We start from the raw sequence: 10,597 nt of genomic DNA, 5'->3' as shown, positions 1-10,597 counted from the left end.
AATGATCATATTCATAATGTTGTATAGTTATTACTGATAGCATGTTCAGAACTTTTTGATCACCTCAAACAGAAACATTGTACCACAAGCTAGTGACTCCCGAGTTCCCATCCCCGAGCCCTTGTGGCCTCTCTTGGACTTTCTATCTGGTCCTGGGCACTTGTTCTAGCTTACATTCTACTCCTGAAATAAAACACCAGGACCAAAAGCACCTTGAGGAGGAGTGGGTGTACTTGGTTTACTCATGGTTCACAGTCCATTGTGAAGGGAAATCAGGGCAGGGACCTGGAGGCAGAAACTGAAGCTGCTTACTGACTGGCTCTCTGTGGTTTACTCAGCTCTCCTTTATATACATATATAGGTATATATACATCCCAGAACTATGTGCCCAGGGTGGCACTGCCCTCAGTGGGCTGGGCCCTCCTAAATCAATCATTAATCAAGAAAATGCTCCACAAACTTGCCTAGAAGCCAATCTGATGGAGGCGTTTTCTCAACTGAGATTCTGTCCTCCCAGAATCTCGGCTTTTATCATGACAAAAAAACTAGCCAGGACGGGACCCTATAAACAGGGCATCTCACCACATACATCCTTTGGTATCTTGGTTTCCCTCAGTAGGATGCTGGCAACTTTACTATAGCATGCTCGGATCAGAGTCTCCCTCAGTATTCCCAGGTATTTGTGGACTATTCTTTTAAATCAACCCACCCATTGGTGGGCTGCTTTGGCTTCTGACTGTTCACACCGCTGCTGTGAGCAGTGTTGTACTGTGCTGTTTGAGTTCCTACTTGCATTCTTTTAATACACACACACACACACACACACACACACACACACACACACACCTAGGAGACAACTTGTTGGATGATTATATGGTATTTTATTTTACTATGTATGAGAACTGCTTTCAGCATGTGGGGACCATGACCGATTCTCAAAGCAGCTGCATCCGTTTGCATTCCTATAGACAATCTGCAAACATTACATTCTGTCCACACTGTTACTCGCTTTCTGGCTTTGGTTCTGATGTTGCACTCATGGCTACAAAGCAAGTCCTTTGATTTTGTGTTGTTCTTTCAAGATTATTTTAACTCTTTGGGATTCTTTGAGATTCTATATGAATTTTAAAGGAGGTTTTTCTATCTCTGTGCAAAATAATGCCACTGTGATTTTAATAAGGATTGTATAAAATATGTGTATGAATTTGAGTACCATTTTCATCTTAACGATATGGAATTTTCCAGTCCACACACAGAGTATCTTTCTCTGTGCTTCTATCAGCTTCAATGTCTTCCAGCATTCTATTGGATAGGAGTTTTAGATCACTTTGGTTAAAATGACTAGGGTATACTCCTATTTAAGATACTACTGTAAGTGAAATTACTTTCTTGTATGTTGAACTCTTGTTTCAGTTTCACGGCATTTGTGTTGGTGGTAGTGGTGTTGGTGGTAGCGGTGGCGTGGTACATTCGTGTACGTGTGTATATGTGAGTGTGTGTGTGTGTTTATGTGTGTGCATGAGAAGAGAGAGAGAGAGAGAGAGAGAGAGAGAGAGAGAGAGAGAGAATGTGTGTGCAAAATGGCCTCCAGCTTACTATGTAATCAAGAATGGCTTTGAACTCCTGATCCTCCTGCTTCCACCTCCCATGGGCTAGAATTATAGATGTATATACATACCATCATCAAGCTTTCTGTGGTACCGAGAATAAAACCAGGGCTTCATACATACTAGGCAAGTGCCTGAGTGACATCCCCAGGCTCCTGCTTTGACTTATTTTGTAATGTGTGGAATATTTTGTTTTGGGGGGGTTGGGAGGTCTTTTGTTGTTGATTTTGCTTTGTTTTATTTTGGTTTGTTTTGGTTTGGTTTGGTTTTTCGAGACAGGGTTTCTCTGTATAGCCCTGGCTGTCCCAGCACTCACTAGGTAGACCCTGGCCTCGAACTCTGCCTCCCAAGTGCTGGGATTAAAGGCATGCACCACCACTGCTTTGCTAAAGTTTTCTATAAGTTAGAATGCGCCATCTGGGATGCGCCATTTTATTTCTTATTTTTACAATTTATATGTCTTTCATGTCCTTTAATTGCCAGCTCGAGCTACTTCAGATATCATGCTGAATTATTATAGTGCGAAATAGTCAGTGGTCCCTAAGAGACCGTCTCTTATTCCTGATTTAAGAAGGAGCACCTTCAGCTTCTCACCTCTAGGCAATGTTGCTGGAGTCTTCCACACTGTCTTCATCCCACTGAAGAAGTCCCTTCTGTTGCTGGTTCACCGAATGTTTTATAACATGAAAGGCTATGAATTAGGTCAAATGTGTTTTCTGAATCAATTAAGATGGTCGTCTGATCATTTCTTTCATTTTATTAATGAAATGCAGTGGCTGATTTGCATAGGTAGAACCAACCTTGTCTTTAGGGAACAAACCCCACTTGGTTATGGTGGGTAACCCTTCTAATACGTTGCTTCATTGTATTCATTAAAATTGTGCTGAGGACTTTTACAGTCTGCATTCCCAACACAGACTAGTTGGTAACGTGATTTTCTTGTGGTATCTTTTTCTGACTTCTGACCCAGGTAAAAGCCAGGTTCGCTGAGTGAATTAGGAACTATCCCTTTTTCAATTTGCTTTTTTAAACTTGAAGAAGCATTGGTGTTAATTCTTTTGTAATGTTGGTTAGAATGCACCTGTGAAGCCATCTGGTTCTGTAAAGTTTTTTTTTTTTTTTTTGTTTTTTTGTTTTTTTTCTTTTTAGATAATTCCCCAGCTAGGCCTGTAGGTCGAGTTTGGCTTGGAGCCAAGAATTAAAAAAAAAAAAAAAAAAGCCTAATTTAAACACCTTCAGGCATAACTCCTAATAGACTCATAACATAGATAGGAAGAAGTAGGGAGCAAGCCGGGAGGAAGGAAGGAGACTTTGAGTAAGAAATATAACATGCTACCATCTAGAAATAGATGTCTGGGAGAGCTGGGCGTGGTGGCTCACACCCGTAATCCTAGCACATTGTAATCCAAGCATGTGGGTGGCTGAGACAGGAGGAGGGCCAGGAGACCAGCCTATGCTACACAGTGAATTCTATTACACAGTGAATTCCTGCCCATGGTAACAGAACTCAGTAATTGAGCCTGAGAACCAAAAGAAGCCTCAGACATAGCAGGAACTCACCAGTGTGTGGCTTCTACCTCTCACTGTTCCGTCAGAACCTCCCCCCACCACACACACACACACACACACACACACACACACACACACTCCCCATCCCACTGGCACCCCACCTCCAATTTAATGCTCAGTCTGTAGACAATAGGGTTCTGAGTGAGTCCTTGACCTGGAGGAGGGTGAGGACAAGTGATAACAGGAATAGTAATTCACTGAGTTAGATGACCCCTCTGAGCAGTAATAGACCAGACAGAGTCAGGGAAGGCTAGGCTTATTGGCACAAATAGTTCAATCTGTGGTTATTTTTCATTCAGATATTTGCTTATCTACTTGTGCACAAAGACACCAAGGTCAGGGACAAAGGGAACATTGAAAAAAACAGAAAAGTTTTCTATTTCCTTTGCCCTTTCGGCTCAGCCTCTCTCCTCCCTGCCTCTCTCTTTCCTCAGGTTCCTGTTTAAGTTTCTAGTAAAAACTTGCTGGGCCACTTAGAGAAGAATTAATTTAATATTTGAATACTCATCCGACTGGTTCTCCTAAGGAGCAAGCAGCCCTGCCAAGATCCAAGAGAGAACAAAGGAAGGACAAAATCAACCGTGAGCTGAACTGAGAAGTCCCCAGTCTCCCTGCAATACCGGGAGACATCGCTCCCGGTGAGTCACAGCCTCCCACGCCCAGCAGGGTGTAGAAACTTTTGACTGAAACCTGAATAGAGTAGTATGAACCAGCCAGGCAAGGAAAACACTCCCCTGCTGTTAACGTGATTTAAAAAAAAAAAAAAAAGGTTCGTTCCTGCTTCAAAATGGAAGACACTGAAAGGACATTTTCAATCCTACAGACAGAAACAATGTATCCCTAGGAAGCCAGGATTGACACATAAGGTCGGACCTCACTCTAGATGTGTAGCCATGAACACCCCCCACCCCCGCCGGAAGTTCATCTCACCTTGTTCTGTATTATGGAGATGAGTGTTTCTACTGAGCTAGTATTGAATGGGTGCCGAGACATACCGGTTCCTATTAGCTGCTTGCCCTCCCGCCTCCTCTTTCCCGGTATAGTAAGGAAGAAGCTATAGCAGTGTTCCAACAAAGCATTTCAGGCTCAAAGATGAAATAAGACTGTAGCATCAGACATCACACTGTAGCATCAGTGTGAGTTGGAGGTGAGCCTGGTCTACAGAGTGAGTTCCAGGACAGCCAGGGCCACACAGAGAAACCCTATCTAGAAAAAAAAAAAAAAGAAAACAACAAACAACAAAAGACTGTAGCATCAGCAAGAAAACCTCTGAATGAAAGAAAAGAAAACCCCCAAATTTGAAACAACTATACATAAGTAAAATACCGCTCCAGTATCCTGAGCCTCTGTTACACCACAGGACTGAAGGCCAAGTGGAAAGCTCTCTGGGCCTCCAAAGGCACAGCTGCTCCACAGAAATACTGAGGTCTCTGCCTCTTCATACAAAGTCTCAAATAAATGGGCACAGTCATGATCGTTGCCACCAAGCACGACCATGCACTCGCTTGTTCTGCGCTGACTTGACCGGAAGCCACTTCAGCTTCCCTGAACTTCCATTCACACAGTGAAGCACGTCTAAGAACACCTCTCTGTCACTATATAGAAAGTGGTCTGCCATCCTTTTAAATTGTTGTAGGTATGTGCTTCCCTTGACACGAGCTTGCTTTGTAAATTGGCCCTAAAACAGAGGCTTATAATTAGCATTCTGGGGAGGCAAGTGTACGGTAGAGCTGGGGCTCAGTGGGAGAAAAGGAGAGGCAGGTAGGACATGCCTTTGCTATTTAAGGCCACCACTATCCAGTCTTGGAAATCTGTAGCAATTTGAATGTGACACAGCTTCCTGAAGTAGTGTCTCGCCTCTTCTTGTGTCTGTCTATGGCCAGTAGCCTCATGGCAGACTCTCAATTTTATTTAAATTATATCCTTTCTGGGTCTTCCTGATTGTCACTATTTTAACCTTTTTCCCCTTTCCTTTTTTTAGGGGGTGTGTGGTGTGGTGTATTGATGCTGAGAAGGGATCTCTTGTGACCCAGACCAGCTTCCAATTTGCTATGCGGCTGATGACCCTGAACTCTGACCCTCCTGCTTCTATCCCCAAAGTGTGAAATTACAGGCATGCACCAAATTTTTTGATGTCTAAACCTAAGACTAAGTCATGTTTAAACTCTCATCTCTCTGCCTTCTAAACCCCTTCTGTAGCGCACAGCACTGGCCAGGGTGTGGACAATCCTCAGGTCTCCTTAACCCCACCACTGCTGTTTGAGATGCTGGCCTAGAAGTGGGCAAATCCAAGTGCTGATTGTTGGTTGCTGTTTTGTCCCCATCTGAGGGTGACACACTTCCATGACATTCTGTAGCATCACTGATTTCTCTGACAATTCAGAGAAGCGGTGTGTATGGCCAGGATTTAGCCTGTCCGCCTCTCCCACCCTGTCGTATCTCCCCCACTTTCCACCAATTCTTTTCCATATTCGGAGAGTAAAGATCTAACCACTTCCCTCTAACCCCAGCAACCGGCTCAGCTTCCTGGAATAGAGCTTCGATGGACTTGGTTAATATTTGAGGAGTTTTTTATGCAATATATATTTTTCTTGGATATTTTATATATTTACATTTCAAATGTTATCCCCCATACCGCCTCCCCCTCCCCCTGCTTCTGTGAGGATGCTCCCACTCCCACTCACCCACTACCACCTCAACACCCTGGCCTTCCCCTACACTGGGGCATCGAGCCTTCACAGGACTGAGGGCTTTTCTTCCTATTGATGCTAGACAATGCCATCCTCTGCTACTTAAGTGGCTGGAGTCATGGGTCCCTCCATTGCACTCATTGGTTGGTGGTTTAGTCCCTGGGAGCTCTGGTGGGGTCTGGTTGGTTGATATTGTTATTCTTCCTATGGATTTGCAAACCCCTTCAGCTACTTCAGTCTTTTCAATATTTGAGTTTTTTAACTCCCTTGCTTACCTTTGGCCTTAGTCCACAATGGCCTCTATGGTGAACATGAATTTGTCCCTGGAACAACTAATTAGCTGAACTGGTAAAATTATATCCTCTGCTTCCATTTCTTCTTCTTTCTCTTTTTAAAATACTTTTTTTAAAGATTTATTTATTCTATGTATGTGAGTGCACTGTCGCTTTCTTCAGACACACCAGATGAGGACATCGGATCTCTTTACAGATGGTTGTGAGCCACCATGTGGTTGCTGGGAATTGAACTCAGGACCTCGGGAAGAGCAGTCGGTGCTCTTAACCACTGAGTCACCTCTCCAGCCCTCTTTCTCTTTTTAAAAAGATGTTATTTCTACATGTGTGTGGGTGCCAGTGGAAGCCAGAAGAGGTATGGGTCCCATGTGGTGCTGAGAATTGAACTCAGGTCCTCTGGAAGATCAGTCAGTGCTCTTAACCACTGAGCCATCTCTCTAGTCCCAGTTCTGCTTATTTGGGCATACCAGAAGACCCTGAGCCACTGAGCTATGTCCCCAGCCTTGTATGAGATTGTGTTTTCGCCAAGACTAGCACAGGATTTTCAGGGCATAAGGCTAACCAAAAGGTGGCATTCAGTCAAGCTATTGTCAGAATGAATGAACAGCCCCAGCCAGTTCTCTTTATACCCCATTTCTTCAGTTCAGACAAAGCTTAGGCACACTCCCTAACGCCTGCAGGTGTTCAGTGATCTCGCTGTGTTTTGTATTGTGCTTTGTGAGGATGTGACTTCTGAATAGGCTGTGAGCAGTGCTAAACTCCCTGCATAAACCAGAAGCATCTACAGTCCTCCAAATTCCACGCAGACTAAATGAGATTTCCCCTTTGTAAAACAAGGAACTAAACGACTAAATACAGCACACTCAGAACTGAAATCCATCGCTTCTCGGCCTTTTGGCTAAGATCAAGTGTAGAACTGAAATCCAAGAGAAGCTAAGCCTGGCCCAGAAGACCTTGACATACAGCACAACAAATTAAAGAGGGGAGGAAGAAGAGGAGGAGGAGAAAATGGAGTAGTAGCCAGTGGGTATTGGCTACATGCCTTTAATCCCAGTACTTGGGAGACTATAGCAGGCAGATCTCCAGGAGTTCAAAGCTGGCCAGGACTACAGAGTATGTTCCAGGATAGCCAGGGCTACATGGAGAAACCCTGTCTTGAAAAATAAAACAAAACAAGAAAAGGAAGAAGAGGAAGAAGAGGAGGAAGACGGAAGGAGGAGAAGGAGGAAGATGAGGGGGAAGAGGAGGAAGGAGAGGAAGAGGAAGAGGAAGAGGAAAAGGAGGAAGAGGAAGAGGAAGAGAGGGAGGAGGAGGAGGGGAAGGAGGAGGAAGAGAGGGAGGAGGAGGAGGGGAAGGAGGAGGAAGATGAGGGGGAAGAGGAGAAAACTGACAGGAAAACATCCACCAGGACTAAATGTCTCCTGGTGCAATGTGTTTCCTTTATTTCGTCTTCAGGATCCCCACCCTGAGGAGAGCTCTCAAAGGGTTTACATAATGTGCCCTGAAGAAATTGACACATCCACCACTAATCCTTCTCTTTTTAAAAAAACATGTTTCTAGTAGCTCATTGTCTGCAGAGAAAATACTCAGCCTCCGCTGTCACTTCCAGAAGGAGTGTTAGAGAAAATACAACCAGACGATAGTGGAGTTACTACAGGAGTGGGTGGAAAGTCACTGCATGGAGTGGGTACACCCACAGGTGAAGAAGAACTTCACAGCAGCTGTGCCAACCTGTTCACTTACAAAACTCTGGGCTGGGACTGGAGAGATGGCCCCGTGGTTAAGAGCACTGGCTGCTCTTCCAGGTCCTGGGTTTGATTCCCAGTACCTGTAACAGGGATGAAGATCTTAGCAGGCCCCCAGACTTTAACTCAACTGACTCCATGATGGAAAAGCCATTCAAGCTGTAAAACTCAGCACACAGACAGCACCACCTACCAAAACTAAGACAAAGGCCTAATCCATCAAAATCCATAGTTCAGGAAAGTCTCTAAATGTACTAACCTTGCTTTCGGGCTTCTGTAGTTCTGTTTCTGACTAATTTTCCTTGTTAACTGAAGTATATTAACCCAGGACATGAATTTTGTCCTTAAAAGCAAGGCTCAGAGCTACACTGGGATCCCGACCACTCAGTGTAGTCGACCCTGACTAATGAAGACTTTCTATTGACTTAAATCCTGTCTGAGCAGTCTTCTCTGGTGACAGTTCCACATTACCCACATGGCTGCTCTCAACTGTGACTCCAGCTCTGGGAGCTCCCACACTATCTTCTAGCCTCTTCAGGCACACATGTGGGACACAGACATACATGAAGGTAAACCACTCATATATGTGGATAAGTTATTTTTCCACTGGTGAAATGAGCCAGTTCAAGCCACATTAGATATAAACACAGATTTATTGGGAAGCTTTTCTTGGGTGAGTTCTCTGGCTCCAAGGACCAAGGCCAGGAAAGTCACCATGGAGGGGTGAGGGATGCAGAAAGAGAAAAAGGGCACTCTTGCAGAGAGGAGGAGGAGGAGAGAGAGAGAGAGAGAGAGAGAGAGAGAGAGAGAGAGAGAGAGGAAGAAGAAAAGAAGAAGAAGAAGAAGAAGAAGAAGAAGAAGAAGAAGAAGAAGAAGAAGAAGAAGAAGAAGAAGAAGAAGTAGTCAAAATTTCTAGATTATGTAGAGAAGAGCCTCTGTGGGGCAGCCCAGAGTTGGGGAAGGCATGTCAGGGGATGTTGGGAGAACCTGGAAGCCGGGTCAGCTTTGGTATATAAAATATGCGTCTCAGCCTTCATCCTAGGGTCCAAAAGCAACATACATAAAATAAAAATAAATCTTATAAACTTAATGTTTGGGGTTTCTCTTGAAAGGCCATATTCTCCTGGGTGGAAAAAAGCCAAATTATCACCAAAAGGAATTTTTTTAAAAGTGTTTTATAGCATAGTGCCTTCATCAACCATGTTCACTCTTCCCTTTAAGTGACACGGGTTGTTTGGTTAATGGTTTATATGAAATTGGAATACATTAGGGAACTTACCATAAACTGTAAATGGTGGTAAAGGTGGCTGGTAGAGATGGTAAGATCAGCGAGCTAGCAAAACGTTATGTGATTCTAGCCTTTATGAAACACCCTTTGTGCGCCAACCAATCACCATGCTGGCTGCTTCTGAGAACCCAGGAGGCCCAGTGATGAGTGGTGTTTGCCTTGGAGGCACTTATGGTTTAATCAGAAAAAGCAGTGCTAAGAAAGACATGGACATAAATATCCAGGACTAGCAGGGCATAGGCAGTGCAACCGGCAAGAAAGAGCGTGGTGCGGGCCATGGTGCAGCGCCTGGCTCATTAGGAACCTTACCCCAAGGACGGGATTGGATGGGGCCCTGCCTCCGGCACAGAATTTAAGGAGGTTTCAAGAAGCTCGAGATCCAAGGAAAATAATGTTTTAACACCATATTTCTAATAACCAAGGTTAATACACTAAAACTATAGTGTACAAAACTAGCAGTGATTTTAAGTTAAAGAGAGCTGTACCGAGCCGTGCGTGAGCCAGAGGCAAGAGAAAAACGTTACACTGTTCCAGCGCAGTCTTCATTGTTAGTATTTTTCCATAACATTAATATTGCTGAAAAGTAGGTATACCAATGCTTCTGGTCCTATTTGAAGTTAAATATTTTGACGCCACACAGAATTAGAAACAAAACTATATTCCTGGTTTTAATGGAAATAAATGTGTTATGAACTTTGTAGCCCTGGGTGAGGCTTTGTTTGTTTTTTGTTTTCTACAACCATCTGTACCTCAATTTTTCTCTTGCATAAAAAAAAAAAAAGGAGAGGGGACAGCTTAGTAATAAGAGTGCTCACCCAGCGTGCACAAGACCCAGGTTAAACCCCTGACACCACATAAACAGGAGATGGAGAAACACTGTCAAGACAGGTCTATCTCAAAAAGAACAGGAACGGGAAAATAGAAGTGGGGGTGGGGAGGAGGAGGAAGAGAAAAGGGGAGAAAGAAGAAATAAAATAAGCCAGACAAGATGCCCGAGGCAGGAGGATCACCATAAGTTTGAGGCCAACCTAGGTTATAAATGAGAGATCCTGTCTCAAAAGAGGGGAGAAGGGAGAGAAAGCAAGTAGCCTGAGGACACAGGCTCTCTCCCACACCAGGGACACCCCTGGAACAGCCGGTTACACCCAGCAAATTCTCCTCAAGGCAAGTTCTTGTCATTCTGTCATTATCCAGACAATTAGGATTCTGGATATCAGAGGTTGGAGAGATCAGTTTCCACCCTCACGAGCGCCTTCCTAGCACCTATCCCTCACCTCCTGAATGGATGTTTGGTGGACAGAGGACTCCACAACTTGCTCTCCTCTGTGCAGTCTAACCAAGACCAAGTCCTGTAACTTGATATGATATGAGACTCATATTGGACTTGAATAAATATTAAGAATAA

At 44.1% G+C, this 10,597-nt stretch overlaps 1 long non-coding RNA gene across 2 annotated transcripts; it reads left to right on the top strand.

Moving 5' to 3' along the window:
• Positions 1–384: 384 nt before the first annotated feature.
• LOC148005284 (uncharacterized) lies at positions 385–8,723 on the top strand. 2 transcript variants are annotated; one of them, XR_015623075.1, is made up of 3 exons: positions 385–676; positions 3,611–3,814; positions 5,158–8,723. It is a non-coding gene; the product is annotated as an uncharacterized LOC148005284 (long non-coding RNA). The 2 variants fall into 2 exon arrangements; XR_015623076.1 differs by having other exon boundaries at positions 479–676; positions 3,703–3,814; positions 5,158–5,778.
• Positions 8,724–10,597: the final 1,874 nt, after the last annotated feature.

This window comes from Rattus norvegicus, chromosome 6 (genome assembly GCF_021556685.1).
Source record: "Rattus norvegicus strain SHRSP/BbbUtx chromosome 6, alternate assembly SHRSP_T2T, whole genome shotgun sequence".
In the NCBI taxonomy this organism is placed as follows: Eukaryota; Metazoa; Chordata; class Mammalia; order Rodentia; family Muridae; genus Rattus; species Rattus norvegicus.
The sequence above is the reverse complement of the archived record's forward strand: the minus strand, read 5'-3'. Positions and strand labels throughout refer to the sequence as shown.